The 19,381-nt window shown below is 42.7% G+C and overlaps 1 long non-coding RNA gene across 1 annotated transcript in view; it reads right to left on the minus strand.

Annotated features, from left to right (window-relative positions):
- Positions 1–18,430, minus strand: part of LOC308486252 — a 29,465-nt gene extending 11,035 nt beyond the window's left edge. Inside the window, exons 1-2 of the long non-coding RNA XR_013991005.1 lie at positions 18,164–18,430; positions 4,728–4,907 (exon numbers count right to left, since the gene is read on the minus strand). This is a non-coding gene — a long non-coding RNA (uncharacterized lncRNA). The remainder of the gene's footprint in view (positions 1–4,727; positions 4,908–18,163) is intronic.
- Between the last annotated feature and the right edge of the window lie 951 nt (positions 18,431–19,381).

A 19,381-nucleotide genomic window follows, 5' to 3' on the forward strand; every position in this document is an offset into this window, starting at 1 on the left:
GTTCCATTGTGCCAGAAACGGTTTAGTCATGCTGGCCACATGACCTGGAAAGCTGTCTGTGGACAAACACCGACTCCCTTAGTCTGAAAAGCAAGATGATTGCCACACCCCATAGTCACCTTTGACTGGACTTAACCATCCAGGGGTACTTTATATACCTACCTTTAATGCATAACACCAATGGACCTTAGCCATGATACAGCCATGTTGGATGAGGGCAGCATGAAAATGAAAAGAATGCTAGGACTGAAAACTTTCTATTAGATACTTTGCCCTGCTTGAAATAAACATGTAGCTTGGAATACAATTCAGTCTCTCATTCAAAAGGGAAAATTCACAGGAAAAAATAATCCTCAAAAACTATGAAGCAAAATCAGTGTTATCCTGTAATATATAAACTTGTCATTCATCTGAGCCAAAAATCTGATCTCAGTTCAGCCACTGTGAATCCAGCCAAAAAAATGAAAGTCCTTTTAGAGCTATACTTCTGCCATCAAGGTGGAGAATGAACAAACTTCCCCTATATTGCAGCCCAGAAATCCTTCTCAGCATGTCCATTTTTTGTGTGGGAGAGAAGAGAAGCAAAGTCAAGATGAAATATTGGGAGTCACTCATCCTTTCCAGGTGTACATGTGCCAAGTAGTGCAATAATGACAGACTCCCAGCATTACAAAATAATGAAGAAATGTTTCAGTTTGGGAACTATGTCCCGTTTCTGTGGCATTCCTTATAGCAGTAATAAAACTTGTCACTCCTTTGGCCTCTTTGAACACAATGGGCAGCAATACCAAGGAGATGTGGAAACCAGCTGAGGAAGCAGTTTACACCAGAAGCCTTAAATCCTGCTGAGGAAAGTCTACTCTGCATGCAGAGAATTTGGGAGTGCTTTCTTCACATGGCTTATATGGTTGCGATTCTCCTGAAAGCCTCTCATTTAGAAAATGCAAGAAGGGTATGTCCTAAAACGAGAACTCTTTACTTGCTTTAGTTTCCAGTGTCATAAACTACAAGCAAATTCATTTTTGGTGAATTACTGTTCCAAGCACTTGGAATCAGCCACACTGGGCTTTGCAATCAACCGATCTTTCTGAAATCCTCAACAATCCCAGTTTGCATGTCAACACAGACCTGAGGAAAGCTAAAAACATGAGTTTCTGATTCTGCTTCCCCAGCCTCTACAGGACATATTTCAGATCATCCGAGGCTCAGGATAGCAAAAATCCACAACTGCCTCTTGGTCAGAGGAAGTGAAGCACACTGTTCAAGCACACTGCTGCTTTCCCCATTTCTGGGCATAGTACTGATTGATTTGTTATGCCAATAATGGTTTCTTGGAAATTATAGGAATCTGTATACCAACCCAAGGGTGCTGGAATGCCACCAGTCCATCAACAGGTTAAAGTTTGCCAAGACTGATGCCTCACATTATAGTTGTTTAAAACCTGAGGCAAGGAACCCTTCTGAGACTGTTTTATTAGAACTTTCTTCAGATGCCAAAAGTGAAAGAGGTGATGTTAAAAGCAGCTCAAACTCTAAACTAGTTTGCCATTTTGGCAATGTGCACGTTTGTGAGTAAGCACTGTCAGAGGGCCAATTCTGAAAAAAATAAAAAGTTTTTTCTACCCTCCACAGGAGTGCTTCATTCCCACGGAGTAACACACATGGCTGTAAATCCACATGTATCTTTCAGGAATCTTCCATAAGCAGGAAACAGCAGGAGCCCAGTTTCCCGCTTTCCAAACCTTCTTTAAGAATCCATCTGGACTCACAGGCTTCGCTAGCCCTGGCATTTCCTGCAAGCTTCTCCCCATAGGAATCATTCCAACAGAAATCCTGGGGAGAAACACATTATGTTGGGGGCAGTTTCAAGAACTTAACCAAGTGGCTGCCCTACACTTATTTCCCAAGAATGACCAGTTTTCCAACACATTGAATTGGCTGTGATGAGGTCAACCGCATTTCTGCTAACAGTATCCAACTTTCAATATACGTGTGCCTGTTATTAGCTGTAGATCAAGAGCTGGTGAGACATTTCTATGCTAGCTCTTAGTGTGGAACAAATCTCAGGAATACAGACTCCCATAGTGGGCCTTTAGTCATGCCAAGAACTGGGGCCAGATGAAGAATATTCATGTGAGGAGACCCAGGGGTAGTGGAAGCATAATTTCCCCCAGGTGCTTCTTATTATGATCATCATCATCATCATTTAGAGATACTTTTTAAAAGAATGAGCTCTGTCTGTAAAAAGCACTTGAGGTTATTTCTGCCTGTTCAACTGTACTTTTGCAAAAATTGCACATGACAGATAATATTATGTGGGCTCTGCATATGATGAAACCAAGCATTTACCCTTCTCTTTATGTTGAAAGGAAAAGCAAAATAACTGGGAGCTTTTGTCCTCCCTCACACTTTGTTGTGAGTCCAAAAAAAGGAAAAGATACCTGGGCTAGGATTTACTAAGGATTCCTCCATTAAAGAAGCAGCTTGTTCACACTAATAAAACGATTTTCAGATGTAAAATGGGCAAAACATTTCATATATGGCATTCCATTTGACCAACCACTAAATTCTTCAGAGAAAAATGAGTCCCTATTCTGTCTGCTTGTTTCACTGACAGATTCCAGTTGTCCAAGGTAGCCCCTTTATTGTAAAACCATGTAGCCATTTTCATTCTGGAAGAGTGTTCTTTCATCTTGAAAAGCCTCAGCCTAAAAGGCCTGAACAGTGCTACAAGGTTCCTGTTCCAACCTGCCTGGAGCCCTGATGAGGATTATTCATTTTAGGAACATTATGCAACAGATTCCACAGCCATGGAATTAATCTAGGTTTGCAAATAGCTACTCGCCTATGACGGGCTTCCAGGCAATTAAATAGGAAAGCTCTTCATGAGCCACAAAAACCTGAAGATCAGTGTGTGTGGACAAGCAGGAAAGTTTTTTGTTTTTGCTTTTTAAAAAATGGGCTAGTAACTGTGAGTTGTTATTTGCAAGGCTGCATTAGACATTCAGAACCAATCTGCTTTTGTTCCATTCAACTTCCTTCTTATTATAACGTAGAGAAGAAAAGCTGGCTGTGAGCTGCATTTGAAGGATTTTGCTATTCAGTACCTTACGCCTGGAGTTAATTACTGTCCCATACCACCCAGTGTTTATTCTCCTCTCACCTTCAGTCTCTTCATGGCCTAAAGGGAATAGCAGAAACTTGCCTGATTAAGGTTTGTTTTGATACTTGTAAGTTAATATTCAGATGCTAAGCCACAAAAGGGGAAGAGGGACATCCCAAGAGGATTTTCTTATTACAGCTGTCAGTTGAGAAACCTATTGGGTAGGGGTGTGTGTGTGTGTGTGTGTGCATGCGCAAACACATGTGTGTCCTAACAACTACCTTTCCACAACTGCATGTTTGCTGGTGGTACTTGGGAAGATCAGTAAGGAGTTTGTTTGTTTGTTTGTTTGTGTGTGTGTGTTTGTATGCAGGTCTGACTTTGCCTTTTCCAGAGCACATGGACAGATCCTTCCAGAAGTTATGCTCAACGTGTGTATGGAGTGGAATCAAAAGCAGGGGCCATGATCCTACTACAGCTCTGCACATCTTAACTGAAAAATGTGTATAGTCGTTATGTTAAAAACATGGACTAAACGATATCTGAAACGTAGTACACTAACTTGCATGGTTTGCTATTTCATGCTTCCCCCAATGTTTTGTTTTATTTTTGGTATGCCAGTACATAGCACAAAAATACAGAGGGATTAAATAACTATGCATTTCAACAATTACATTCCTTTTGTATTAGAAATAAAGCTGCAAGCTACACCCTAGCTGGTAAAATGGAAGGTGGGTGGCAGACTGTATTGTCAGATTTGCTATGTAACACACAGGACTCCTTCCCTGTCTTCCTGCTTTTTCTCCATTGCCATCGCCATACTTATTCAGTCAAAAAAGTGCATGTGAAAACCATTGTGCATTGACCCTGGTTGTATAATTGAAACCCCATGTAAAACTGAGAAATTGGCTGTGAATGTGGGGCATTGCGCATCAGATTTTACACACGTACAACCCACTCAAATAGCATGCAAATCTGGGGATGCCCAGCTACTTCAGAGGATAGTTACAGAGGATGCAGAGGAAAGAAAGGTGCAGCCTCTCTCTCAACCCCACAATCCCATGCTTAGGACAGCAATCCGCACAAGTATATTATTCTATCTGGTCCATTGTAGTAAAGAAAACTAAGGTATACTATTGGGACTCTGAAATAGTGGCTTGGAGTCGGAGGAAGATTCCTAAGTAGTGCCCTACATGAATTTTGAACTGCAACTCTCATCAGCCCTACCCAGCATGGCCAATGGTCAGGGGATGATGGGAGTTGTAGTTTAAAGCATGTGGAAGGTATCAGGTTGGGGAAGTCAACCCTAGCATATGGCATTCAGAAGTCTGCTGTCTCTGCACTTGGAGATTACATTCAGCTGTTCTGGCTAACAGCAGCAAATAGTTCTGACTTCCTCAACCGAGTGTCCTCCACATGTTGGACCACAGCTCTTACCAGTCCTGGTCAGCATGGTCAACTGTCAAGGGTAGTTCAAAACATCAGCAGGACACCAAAACTTCAGGCTGAGGGAGTCTGTAACAGAACTATGCTGTCTGAATTTGTTTAATCTCCTTTGAAGCAATCTGAGCTAGGTTTCTGGAGACATCTGGGCAAGTTACTCTCATTGCCCACTCAAGCCTACCTTCACTCAAAAGAAAGAGCACCCAACAGCTGATTTGCACTGCAGGAATGCTTTCTCTCCATAATTTGATTCTGAAGTTTTGATTTCACAGCTTCAGTCCTTTCTTGGCAGTGGTGACAGTGGAACAAATGTTTTGCAGTAGTAGCTGTATCCTTGTTTGGAATGCTTTCAGAAGAGATCCTGTGAGAAGTTCGAGGGGGGGAAATGGGAAGACATTAGTTTATATTTACTACTGGAGCTGTGCAGAAGTGGACTCTCAAAAGTCTCCATCCTATTTGCAGGCAAAGAAACGGCAGGCACCATTTCACCAAATTCTCCAGCCCTACCTGGAAAAACTGGGGGTCTTCAGCCCCCTCCATGTCTGTTGGGCCAGGGCTGAGGGGCCTCCTTCCAACTATCAGCTTCCTCCTGATGTGACAGTCACACATGCTGAGGGGGCAGAGGAGGCCGAGTGGGGGCCTCTTGAGTTGGAGGTGACCATATACCTAAACCCCCAAAACCTGGAGTGGCGGCAAAAGGACAGCTCCCCTTCCTGTCACTGCTGCTGCGGTATCTCTGCCTCTGCAGCACCTCCCAGTCCAGCCTCCAGGGCAGGGTGAGTGGGGACTACAAGTCCCATCATGCCTCGCCCCAGTCTGCCCCTTCTGCCGAGCTCACTTCCTCCACAGGGCCACTCACCCTCAGCCTCCTCCCGCTTTTGGCATCCTCCCAATGCAACAGCCACACGTGTTATGGGTGCATGCCGGGGTTCCCTTAGAGATTTATCCTCTGCACCCAGTCATACTTTTCCTGGCTTCCCATTCCCATTGTTTCAGGCTGGTTTGCAGGAAAACCAGGAACTAAAATGGGCAACTCGTATGTCCAGGGAAGAGACATTTGCTTTCCTGTTTACAGATATGGTGCATCAATCTAGTCTGTGCTGTTCACGGTTATGCCAGCCATGGGAATCCTGAACTAGGCTTGGCCTGTTACTTAATGTGAGCATGGTTTATGGGCTTACAAGGTCCAAATTAAGATACCTTAGCCTAGCATCAATGCCAGCACAAAGACCAATGTGGAAGTTCCTTGAAACTAGTTTATGGCAGGAGAAGTGTGTGTGTGTGTGTGTGTGTGTGTGTGTATGAAATCCTCCTCAAAGTTACTTGTGGTTGTTTTCACTCCATGCAAATGGGAGCACACAACATGAATTATTCCAAAAACAGAAAAGAACAGCATTAAAAGAATGGAGCCATCAGGGAAAAGTCAAATCCAGGACACAACTAAGAGCAGCCACAGAAGGCAGGGAGTAACATCAACAGCAACATATTAACAGGGAAATTGGGTTATTTCAAAGGGAATAGGAAATGAAAAACTGACCTAAAATATTTCTCAACTACAAGAAATTATTTTGGAATTGGACTTCTAGTCAGGATTTTGTAGAAATTGATCAAGATTTTTCGTAGTCAATTTCTTCACATGTGTGTGTCTTTGGCACTGTTAATGCTAAGGTTGAAGACACCCCTCTATTAATCTACATTAACTCATTATTGGCTTTTGTGCAGATGCTGCTGCTGGTTAGGCTGGTGGCTGAAGTAACTTATTTCGCTCCCCCATTTCTGCAATGGGAAGCTAATGGCACTGTACTGTTTTAATGACTCTGTTGCCTCCCCCCATGGTGCTTCACAGTTGATGGAAGAATCCATCAGAGGCGGTGATTGTATTACTCTAGATTGCTTTGGCCTGCTTGTAGCAGTTGTGTTGGTTGCAGAAGTGGCCACTGGAGAGGACAGTGGTTGGCCTCTCTCGCAGTAAAAAGGAGACCAATTGGGTTGATCTCCTTTCTGGTTTGGAGCTTGCCTCTTGGTGGGAATGTCTTGCCCACATGAGGTTTGATTACATTCTCAATCAAAGGACTGAAAGGAAGCCATGCTGATCTATTGAGGTCCACCAACCTCAGTTATGTATACAAAAGCAGGATCTTATAGTTTCACCTGCTTAGTTTGCATATTGGGAAGAAACAAGCTGTGCCACAAGGGGGGGGGGGATCTGTTGGGAAGGTTGTTACTGCTCACCGGAAGGCAAGGAGGGGGGCAGCGGCGAGGTCAATGCTGTGTAAATACAGTGGCAGGAGTGCCAGACTGGCACCACCAGTGTGTTTGCACCACATTGATTTCACTGCTGCCTCACTCCTTCTCTCCAGGGGACATGACTGACATGACTGACCAAAGTGGTGCCTCACTACATAGCCTGCTATTGGATTGCAGGGAGTAGCTCCCTTGCTATGAGAAGCCAACAAATGCAGAATATTCTGCTGGGGGTAATTCAGCAATCATAAATTTGCTGTGCCATATTTGAAAAGGAAAATAGCAATAATTTATAAATGCAGGGCTGCATTCAACTAAGTTTTATTCAAGGGTAAACCTACTGAAATTAATGGACGTGGATGAGGGCCATTGATTTCAGCGAGTCTGAGGAAAACTTTATTGAATCCCATCCATAGTAGTTTGAAAACGTTGTGTTCCTGGTACTCTATTTACAGTAGGTAAATTATGTCATGTGACAAAGGTCTTTGAGAGCAGAAGCTGTAAATGTTGGAAAATGCTGAAAAGTGCAGATTCATTCTTCTAGCTGACTCACTCTGACTCATTCCTTATACAGACATTGTTTCAATTACAGGAAGTCACATGGAGCCAGGAAGGATAAATACATGGGCTCAGTGTGCTCTTCTTTTTACTCTGCTCTCTTCCATTATTGTTTGTACAGTGTTTGTAAAGAAGTCTGTTTGCCTCAGTGAAGTTTTTCTTTTTTACTGTGAATTTTGACTCTGCGTTTGACTTCGCTGCGCTACAGATTAATCCTTAACAGGCAAACGCAGCACATCATGTTGGTGGTGGTGGGGGAAGCAATATCACTGCATGTAGGATCTTGTATGAAGATTCCTTAGTCTAGGCCCTAGACAAATAGAAGATACGGATTTTGGATAGGTTCTGTGACCAAAGGGCCTATAAGTGCATAGAGGTTGCGGCAGGGCCCCAATCCTCCATCCACACCTTTCTTCATATCAGAAGAAATAAGCGAACAGGGCTTATGTTTATATATAATGATGTACAGAAGGCAATGGGGCTAAATTGTTCTGTTATCCTAAAAGTTCATTGCTCCCAAACAGCTTTTAGTCTAGTCTGTAGATAGCTTCTTAGCAAAACCTTCTGTGAAGTATTAAAAAAATGAAAACCAATGGGCATTTTTACGTTTTAAAAAAGTTTGGATAAATGTTTGAAAGTGTTTGTATTTTCATTGCAGAATTACTTCCGTAGTAGGTATGAGCACAAAAGCACCATATAAAAGCACACAAACTGTTGAATATAGAAACTATATAACAGAGAAACCCAGACATATGTACCAGACACTACAGCTACAATTAAGGACATTACCCATTCCTCCCTCTAGATCATTGAATTAATCCTCCCCTTTAATTGGCTTGGATATAGGAGGAAATAGATTATGGAATATGAGATCTGTTTCCCAAAGATGAGCCCCAAAATGTGTTTCCAGTAAAACAGATTTACAATTCTACTGTCCATCTCAAAAAGTACCACAGAACAGTGTTATCCAGTGGCCAGATGTTAACTTAAAGTGCACATTGTTTGGGGAAAAAAGCTAATTAACAACTTATTAATTGGATCGAAAGTCTGAAACTGTTGTACTTCTAGCAAATACATAATTTTCTTCAAGTATTATTAAAGCGTTTTTGTTGTACCTATTAAAGATTCTTGTCTCTAAGTTAATTTCATTATGCTAATAAGCTATCATCGTTACAGAACCTACGCTTTGATCCATGTTAATTGTCGTGATCTTCAAAGACAAAGTCACCACTTACTTTAAATGAATTTTACATCTTTTTAAAGAATCACACGGAAATTAGGGGAAGTAATTAATTTTTTATTATGTGTCTCAATATTTTTAAAGGAGGAAGTCAATGGTATTGGCTAGAATTCATTTTAACATTTAACTAGGGAAAACAGCATGAGGCAAAAAAACGTTCAGATGCAAAAGATTAAAGAAAATTTGAAACTGGGACCTAATTTGTCTTGATAAACTTTGGTGTTTAATATGCTTCTTTTGTTCTCAGTGTGAAACTGCAGGGTTTTGATTTGTATAAACTTTTTGAAGAATTAATTCTTTCTAATTTTATTCCTTTCTTTGCTTTCCTTTACAGTAAGACAGAGAAGTTGACCTTCAAACCATAACACTTTAAAAGATCTACAGAACGTGCAAGGTTAAATCTATTAGTGGCCTGAGGTTAGCTATTATACACTTACAAAAAGTGTGTATTTAGTGGGTTGAAACTTTGGACATATGATAACAAAATGGGGGTGGGGAGAGAATCCTTATGGATTGTAAGTATTGCTGAGATTATCCCTCAGAACACAGAGATCATCATATGTACCAACTGGAAAAAAAAAATTCTTCATTTCAGGAACTGGAACAAGAATCACAGCTGCAGTGGTAGCATATTGAGTTTGAACTAAGTGCATATAATTTCACACATGCGCACACACAGAAGCCTAGGGGAAGTAAACAAGTGTACATGCTACATTTAATTCCAAATACAGACAAGATCAAACCAAGATCTATGGTGTTTACCTCTGTCAGAAAGTGGGGGTTGATTATAGCACAATTATCCAGAGGTACGTGTTTGCAAACATAGCACATAACATAGATCTGAAAGGTATGGGGTTATGGATTATATATTTAAAGCATAGATATTAATATCAGTGTATAATAGCAAAAAAAAAAAAGAAGAAGAAGATTTGGGGCCTTTTAAAACATAAAAATCTAGGTAGAAGAGGAAAGAGTTTAAATACTTGCAAGCAGTAATGAAAATCAAAAGCCAGATTACCTACTTCCAATTTAAGCTTCCTAGTAAGCATCAGGTTTAAACTGAACCTATACAAGTAGGATTTCTGCAATCCACTGGACAGGTGGTGAGCTCATTGCAAGGATTTCTCAGTATTAACATTGGACTCATTTGGGCTAACACCAGGCATCAGTGACCCTCATCTGGATTTAACACATGACCTGGCAATCCAGGGCATATTATGAGCTAACCATTATACCATCATTGTTTTTTGAAGGCATTGACTCTTTTAATATGTCTTCACGGTAATTTGTGCTTTTTCTAGAAGCAAATGTTATTATATGAATGAGGTCTGTTAAGGTGACTAGACTCCCAGATGCCAGCCACAAAAGAAAATCCTCTCGGTTGTCAAAACTACAGTGGTACCTCAGGTTACATACGCTTCAGGTTACATACGCTTCAGGTTACAGACTCTGCTAACCCAGAAATAGTGCTTCAGGTTAAGAACTTTGCTTCAGGATGAGAACAGAAATCATGCGGTGGTGGTGCGGCGGCAGCAGGAGCCCCATTAGCTAAAGTGGTGCTTCAGGTTAAGAACAGTTTCAGGTTAAGTATGGACCTCTGGAACGAATTAAGTACTTAACCTGAGGTACCACTGTACAAGCAAGTCCTGCAACAAAATGTTTCATTATAGGGCACTCCTACAACTGGTTCTGGCCGTTCATGCCCTTCTCTAGGAAACTCCAGTTCCACTCCTAGTTTTCCATATTTTGCCTTCTATCCAAGAGATATTCAGCATTCAGTGCTCATTGGACCAGGGGTAGGCAACCTAAGGCCTGGGGGCCGGATGTTGCCCATTCACCTTCTAAATCCAGCCCGTGGACAGTCTGGGAATCAGCGTGCTTTTACATGAGTAGAATGTATCCTTTTATTTAAAATGCATCTCTGGGTTATTTGTGGGGCATAGGAATTCATTCATTATTATTTTTTCCAAAATATAGTCCAGCCCACCACGTGGTCTGAGGGACGGTGGACCAGCCCACAGCTGAAAAAGGTTGCTGGCCCCTGCATTGGACCCTCTTTTCCCCTAACAATATTAGTACTTCCGCAACTTGGATTTCCCATGAGCATGCTGGCATCTGCTCTTGTTTCTCGATGCCTGCCCCCTGCCTATAATCCTTCCAGTACTCATTAGCTGGTAAAGGTAAAGGGACCCCTGACCATTAGGTCCAGTCGTGGCCGACTCTGGGGTTGCAGCGCTCATCTCACTTTATTGGCTGAGGGAGCCGGCGTACAGCTTCCGGGTCATGTGGCCAGCATGACTAAGCCGCTTCTGGCGAACCAGAGCAGCGCACGGAAATGCCGTTTACCTTCCCGCTGGAGCGGTCCCTATTTATCTACTTGCACTTTGACGTGCTTTCGAACTGCTAGGTTGGCAGGAGCAGGGACCGAGCAACGGGAGCTCACCCCGTCGCGGGGATTCGAACCGCCGACCTTCTGATCGGCAAGTCCTAGGCTCTGTGGTTTAATCCACAGCGCCACCCACGTCCCTCGCGTAAAATGATACCTGTGGGGATTATTTTGCCGACAGGGAAGGATTGTGTAGATCCTGAATGCCCAGCAATTCTCCATGCTCATCAGAACTCATGAACTGTGGTCAAGAGATATGACACACTGGGGCACTTGCACATCACATTTGTGGCTTTCTCTCTTAGGAGCCCAGAGAACCTTGCTTAAGTTTGAGAAGGAGTTTAGGAGATTCAGCATGGAAACAGTTGAACAAGAAAATTATGGACTCTCCTGCCCAATCTCCAACTGGTGATTTTTTTCAAAAAGTTTTTCTTATTTGTGGTAAGAAAATGTTCAAATACAAAATAGAACAACTCAACAATGATGAGACATACCATGTCATGGAAGATCACTCCAGAGAAGAGAACATCTAAGGTTCTCTTCTTGGGTGTGTTTAATGGCTGGGGATATTTTGATGACTTCAGATTCGTGGTAGAAGTTTAAATCAGTTGCTGGAACTTCAGGGGAAAGCTGCTCTTGAATCTCCTGGGGTTGTTGCATGTGCTGCAGAGGCACACACTGCCAATAGGACCTGAGAGCTCAAAGGTAGCAATGTTGTACCATGTGCAAATAATTACATTTTGAAATCACCACGCAAAACAAATGTGTCTTTTTTTCCTTTCCATATATCTGATCAGCTATATTTGTCAGCATGTCCGTATGTTGGTGTAGATGGTATGAGCATGCATATATAAAAACTAAAATATCTTTTCTCTCCCTGCTCTCCTTTGCTGTCCCACCCAGTAGGAGATTATGAAATGCTGGGGTTAACTGTCAGATGCTTTACTCTTCTAAAAACCTTTGCTTTTTAAACTAAATGCTTTCTTATCTTTTTAATTTAACATAGTCCCACATTTCTTCTTTGAAGTAATTTTGGGCTATCTGATAACATATAATGGAAAACATGTTTATGTCTTCAACCAGTTCGTGTTGCATATTTCAAATGCTTAGAACAACAATTTTCAGAAGCTTTCATTAAGGTTAATTTTTTTAAAAAACTACATTAAATATGAACAGATTTTCTCACAAACAAAATGCAATGTGTATTTAACAGACTTATATTTGATAAACTACCTCATATAAATGCAAATTTTTGACTTTGTGCCAGAACCAGGTGGTACAGAAAATATTTCTATTAAACAAATAATGCTGGGTGAGCAAACTCAAAAGTTATGGTTTACTACACTAAGTCAAGAAAGAAAGAAAGAAAGAAAGAAAGAAAGAAAGAAAGAAAGAAAGAAACAAACATGCTTTTACTCAGGTTACATAGATTTTGTCTCCAGGTATCCCCATGCTTGAAAAATAAATAAAGTGAGGTGAAAGAAGCACAAAATGAGATGTGGACTTCTGCTGTGAAGTGTGTGTATATGTAAATGCCCACGTGTGTGTGTGTGTGTGTGTCTGTGTGTGTGTGTGTGCGCACACATGCACACACAATCTAGATTCTTGAGCAAAACTGAAACTATTTCTGGTATCCTACATAGTTATTGAGCTGCTCTGCGGGGTCCTAATTCTTCCTAGGAGATAAGCAAACAAAACTTTCATATGGGAACAAGTGAGTTTCAGATCCACTCAGTTGCACCCCAAAGGCCAACCTGGAGATTTTTCTTTACAATGTATTCTAAAGATGTCTAGGCTTATACAGCAAGTATTTAAACTTTCCCCCCTTTTTTTAAGAGACCGAAAACTACAGTACTTGGATATCTAGCATATCTCACTGACAGAGAAGTTATGTCCTTTTAAAAAATCTTCTACCTCTTGTTGATTTGTGAGAGTTGGAAAATTTGCACATGATGGGATAATATGCTTGGAAAATCCAGATAAAGCAATGGAAATAAAAGGTGACCACTGTCCCACACAAGGCGACCCACCAAAAGGCAGGTCTCTATGATAAACTGTTTACATATTGGAGCTAATGAAGTTCAGAGTGTAGCTTAAATGAAATGGTTTCAATATTAAACTGGCAAAGGCCACCACACACAAAACAAGCAGGAACACCTTAATGCATTATTGTTTCAGAGGATGCTGTTTTCGTACATCCGCACTCTCGGTGTCTGCCAAGTTACAAATGTCACATGAAACGATCCATAAAACCTAGCTAAACTGGCCTAGATTTTGGATTTAATGAAAGCAGACAGTATGAAAAAAATTAGCTCTTGGAGGTGAAAGAAACCTAACCTGATGATAAAATATAAATAAGCTCTGAATTAATACAATTACATTAAAATGGCTGTTACTGGCTACACACACACACACACACACACCAGCACTCCTAAAGAGATATCCCTTCTTTCCCAAGTATAGAATTTTATTGTGAAAGACTGTTTTGTGTAGGAACAAAAATGACTGGAACCAGCTTCAGCTTATAGCACAATTCAGTGATTCTCCCCTCACAAAATTACCATCACATGTGGAAAAGAGAGTGGGCCATGCTCACTGGCCCCACTCCACCATCACGTGCCCTCAAGGCCCCCAGGCATTATGGGAAAGTCTGAAGTGTGCCCCTGTCTCTGGCACTGCTGTGCAATCAGGTTGGGCACTGACTGAGAGCTCAAAAGAGTCCCACGCTGGCCCAAGGCAGCTGTATCACTCCAGCACCCCCCCTTGCTGGACTTCCAGGCAGCCATGTGGGTGGGACATTTGCTTTGGGTAAATTAAAGTGGCAGGTGACTAACATGGATGGGAGTGGAGCTTGGATCCTGTTCAGAAGTGACACTGCCATCTACCCACCACTAAAACAGTCACCCAGGGGTGCACTTGTTTAGTCGTTTAGTCGTGTCCAACTCTTTGTGACCCCATGGACCAGAGCACGCCAGGCACTTCTGTCTTCCACTGCCTCCCGCAGTTTGGTCAAATTCATGTTGGTAGCTTCAAGAACACTGCTCAACCATCTCGTCTTCTGTTGTCCCCTTCTCCTTGTGCCTTCCATCTTTCCCAGCATCAGGGTCTTTTCCAGGGAGTCTTCTCTTCTCATGAGGTGGCCAAAGTATTGGAGCCACAGCTTCAGGATCTGTCCTTCCAGTGAGCACCCAGGGCTGATTTCCTTAAGGATGGATAGGTTTGATCTTCTTGCAGTCCATGGGACTCTCAAGAGTCTCCTCCAGCACCATAATTCAAAAGCATCAATTCTTTGGCAATCAGCCTTCTTTATGGTCCAGCTCTCACTTCCATACATCACTGCTGGGAAAACCATGGCTTTAACTATACGGACCTTTGTTGGTAAGGTGATGTCTCTGCTGTTTTGCACTTAGGAGGGCACTAAGTGATGGTGTTGTTATTGCTGCCATGGAAGTATCAGCAGAACAAAAAATAGATGGCACCGAAAATATGATGTCTGTTGGGATGGTGTGGGCCCATTGATGGCACTGTGTCAAAGGCCCCCTGAAACCTGGTGCTGGCAGTGCCTGTTGTTATGTGAGTTGTATTGCCTGTGAAGCACTCAAGAGCTGTGGGCTGTTTTGTTGTTGCTAAACAGAGCAGTAAAAATTTAAAAGAGAGGGTAACACACACACACCCATCCACCCACCCACAGCCCTCTCTTTGCTTTAGTTTTTTAAAAAGAACCTCAGACCTCTTCAGAACTTGGCAGGCAGCATTCTCAACAGCCAGCTTGCAATGTAAGGTCTTTCAGGTACCTATAAAAGCCTATTGGAATACCTGTAAAGGACTATCAGAGGACACAAACAAATTAATAATAATAATAATAATAATAATAATAATAATAATAATAATACAGTGGTACCCCGCAAGACGAACGCCTCGCGAGACGAAAAACTCGCAAAACGAAAGGTTTTTTCGTTTTGGAGTTGCCTCGCAAGACGAATTTCCCTATGGGCTTGCTTCGCAAAACGAAGCTTGCCCTGGGGACAGCGGGTCTTCTCTTTTGAAGCAAGGGGCGGCGGGGAGAAGCGATCTCCCCGCAGCCCCTTGCTTCAAAAGAGGTCCGGGGGCAGCGGGAAGCGCAGTGCTTCCTCCCCGCTGCCCCCGGACCTCTTTTGAAGCAAGGGGCTGCGGGGAGATCGCTTCTCCCGCTGCTCCGAAGCGGGGCGGGGGGGCGGGAACACCTGCCCCAGCCGCCCCACTTCGGAACGCTGCTCCGAAGCGGGGCGGGGGGGCGGGAACACCTTCTGAAGGCGGGCGGGGGGCGAAAGTCTTTGTCCCCCCTGCCTGCCTTCCCAGGGGCTTTTAAATCGCCCCGGACAGCGGAGAAGTCCTCCGCTGTCCCGGGGCGATTTTAAAATGCCGCCCGCCAGCATTTTAAGATCGCCCGGACAGCGGAGAAGTCCTCCGCTGTCCCGGGGTTTTTTAAAATGCTGGGGGTGGGAAGAAAAGCCCTTGTCCCCCCCCCCCCCAGCCTTCAGAAGAGGTCCGGGGACAGACTGTCCCCGGACCTGGTCTGAAGGCGGTTTCCCTAGGAACGCATTAATTGATTTTCAATGCATTCCTATGGGAAACCATGCATCGCAAGACGAAAAACTCGCAAGACGAAGAGACTTGCGGAACGAATTAATTTCGTCTTGCGAGGCACCACTGTAATAATAGGGCTGGTGTGAAGCTACAGAGTTTGAAAAAACAACCCCCAAAAGCAGAAGCAACAATATGTACTACTCAGCTGCCTCATAATTATTATAAGGGGAAAAAGAGACAAACCCCTGTTTCCCTCCCCCATAAGGAAAATAAATCATGTTTACTTCGCTCAACCAAAAGCTCCTGGACCTGTTTGTCTGCAATTTGTCAGACATAATCAACTCTGGAGAGGCTCCTATACCTGTAAGTTTCATTCACTTTAGCCAAAAGAGAAAAAAGTTATATATGTTTTTAGATTTTTCCATTAATAGCCATGTTTTAAACAGGTTCACTCAGAACCCAAAATGCAAACTGAAGTGGAGAGAGCACAGAGCGACTCAGAAATATATTAGATTTAAAACACACAAACACTGTGCAGACACAAGGCAATGCTGGAGTTCATGCCCACCCCTAGTACTTATTTATACCTTGCACTGCACATGACCCATCCCCATCAGATGCATTTATCACATTTAATAGGGCCTGGGTGTACATTTTTCCGCATCACATGATGGTCACTCTTGAAATAGTGCAAAAGAGTATTCAGAAATGTAGCACTGGATTTCATCCAGCAAAACGTCTAGAGCTATAAATTTAACAGAGGTTTTCTATCAATCTGTACTAGTGGGGATGATAATCAAACAATAATTTTTAGATTAAAAAATAATAATCTGTTTGCACCTGTTATGCACACATCCTTCCAAGTTGCATCTGGGACAAGTTCTACCCTAACCTCACCCCTGGTCCTCGGGAATGAGATAAGAGCTCTGGACTGAATACCCTAATGATTGGACATACCCTTATTTAATTTCAGCTGTAAACAGCTGGATTGATAAATGTCACAGCTAACGACTTTGGCTTTGTTTGGACAAGAGTTTGCTATTAACAAGAGTTACCTGCTCTCCTTGAAGTAGCAGAGAAACTCGTCTAGTTTCAACAATATGTGGTTAGACTTCTTGGCGTTCTTTACATCCCAGTGGTTTCCATTTTCCTTTGAAACACCTTTCATTCACATACCTGGCCATCATGTCTTCTCCCCTTTTCAATATGTGCATTTTACTTTCCCACACTGCACTTAACCATTTTTGTTTCTTGTTTTCCCAAGTCTGAGCTACTTCTTATCGTATGCTGCTGCTTATTAAAGGTTTCCTAGGGCTGAAGGGGATCAGAAAGTTTTGAAAGTTATTTTAACAAGCTAGCCCTCTGCAGTATGTGGTTGGCCTCTACCAAGTATCACAAATTATTTGTGTTAGACAAATCTCTTGTCGCTCTAATAATCACATGGGGGTGGGGGGTGGGAGAGAAGACTCCAGCATGTGATGCAATCAGAAGCAAAAAGACAACTTTTAAATGAAATCACTTGCTGTATGCCACTAGATGGCAAATTCTAAAGCTGGCACCACAGATAATTTAAAGGATTAGCCATTTTACAGCTTTGTTTAAAGTGGAGATATACAGATACATATACACATACCTCAAGTTCCTAACACATTTATTTAAATACTCTGCAGGGCTATATATGTATCAGATTTCAGAGATCCTTTATTCGAAACACTTTATTAGAGACACAAACTGTGGCAGTGAGGATCTATGCCACGACATTTCAGTTGAATATGACACGCAGTGTAAATTAATAATGAAGAGTCTTCTTCATTAAAAGAATAAAAGCTCTGCTGAGTTAAAACTTGTTTGCAAATAAGCAACATAGTGAACAGAAGATTTAAACTAGCTTCAGAGCATACACAGAGTACAGGCTTCACTTCTGAGTCAGGTTCCAAATACACACACTGACTCCTCTCTAACTCATGGCTCCATAGAGTCTCCAAACCAGGGGCCGGCAAAGTTTTTGTGGCTTGGAGCTGTTCATGGTCCCACAGACGCTGCAGTGGGCCGGTGTGCGCACGCACGCATGTGCAAATGCTATTTCCGGCACTCCTTCCGGCATGGAGGAGGTGTCCGCAGCTTCCCATTGGCTGCAGGAGAGTCAACCGAGCGGGTGGCGGGCGTCCATGGGCCGGTTAAACGACCCCCATGGGTCACTTGTGGTCCATGGACCTTAGGTTGCTGACCCCTGCTCCAAGCTATCTCCAAACTGACAGGCTCCAAACTGTCTGCCTGCAAGCAGATACATTTATACAGAGAATGAGTCATCTTCAATATGAGTCACAGTGATTCAGCATACAGAGTGATTGTCCAGCTTTACAGCATTTCTCAACATTTCCAGACTGCTTTACTGCTTCTGCTCTCAAAGACCTTTGTCACATGACAGAATACTCAGGGAATACTTCCCCGTTCTTCCTTAGGTATGGTTCACACATGCATGTACATTCGTTGATTGATGGGCTGGGCAACATTTTTCAGCCTAAAGTCCACTTTCCATCACAAGCCCTCTTCTTGGGGCTGTATGACAGTAGGGGGTGGTACCTGAGGCAAAAGAGGATAGGGGAATGGATGTGATGCTTACCTTTGTACAGTTGGCTGCATTCTACCCACATGAAAGCCAGAGATTTCCACACACCAACCTCAAAGAGGATCAAAGGCAGCAGTAAGTAAGCCTGTGAAATAGCTGCATGCAGCAAAACTGAAACAGTCTGGAGCACATTTCGTACATAGACCATCAAAGCCCTAAAACTAAAATCCAGATCCTAAAGGGGAATTTAGATCTTAGTGACCTCAGTGGGTAGAATGCTGTGTATAGCTAAGGCCCTTGAAATGGGTGCAGTGTGGACCACTATTGACACAGAAGGATTATTTTCCCCCACTGCAGATTTCAAGGGCCAAGAGAATGAGCCACAGGATCCATTGTGCTCTCATCAAACAGGTTCCAGATGGAACACCTGTCTTCCTGCACATGTAAAGGCAAAAATGTTCCTGATTTTGTAGCATGTTCAGAACACTTAATCACAGGAGTGGATGTAGCATTTTCACTCAGAAGTAGAAACCCGTAGATATCTCAAGTACACCCCCCCTACTTAATCATATTGGTGGTTATATGCGTACCCATCCAGTATCCCCCCTTCTTTCATCCCCTTTATTGTTGGATTTAGTGCAAGATGCTGGAGTGTTTTAATTAAATTAGATTTGTATTGTCATCAGGAAGCCCCTTTCGAAGTCACACACAGTTTCTTCTAGCCCCATAATATAATCATGCAGGTTTCCCATATGTGGAGCTTCTGTTCACATCTGTGAGAGATGTTTTATGGGATAGGAGGAAGCCCACAGACGCTCTATGCAACAGATTCATTTTGGAAAACAATGTGGAGGATAGAAACCTACAGAGAAATAACTTCCAGAATTTGAAAACAGCTACTGATACTTTTGAAAACAACAGCAACAAAATCCTGAAGACACAGAAACATTAACTTCACCTGAGTTATAGATCTTTTCTGTCCTTACAACTGATGTGTGCAGGTAGAGGAGATGAGCCTGTTGTGGCAATGCCCACTTCCATTCATTGGCCATGTAAATAAGAAAAAGAAAAATTCATGCCACTTTAGCCCAAGCCTAGATAGGATACAGAGAGCCTATCTCAGGCCTAGTAAGTGCCTAAAGAGAATATGAAGCTGCCTTATACCAAGTCAGAATATTGGTCTGTCTAACTCAGTATTATCTACACTGACTCACAGGGGTTCTCCTTCCTGGCTATACCTGGAGATGCCAGGAATTGAACATGGGACCTGAT

This window comes from Podarcis pityusensis (genome assembly GCF_964106645.2).
Source record: "Podarcis pityusensis genome assembly, chromosome: 1".
NCBI lineage: Eukaryota > Metazoa > Chordata > Lepidosauria > Squamata > Lacertidae > Podarcis > Podarcis pityusensis.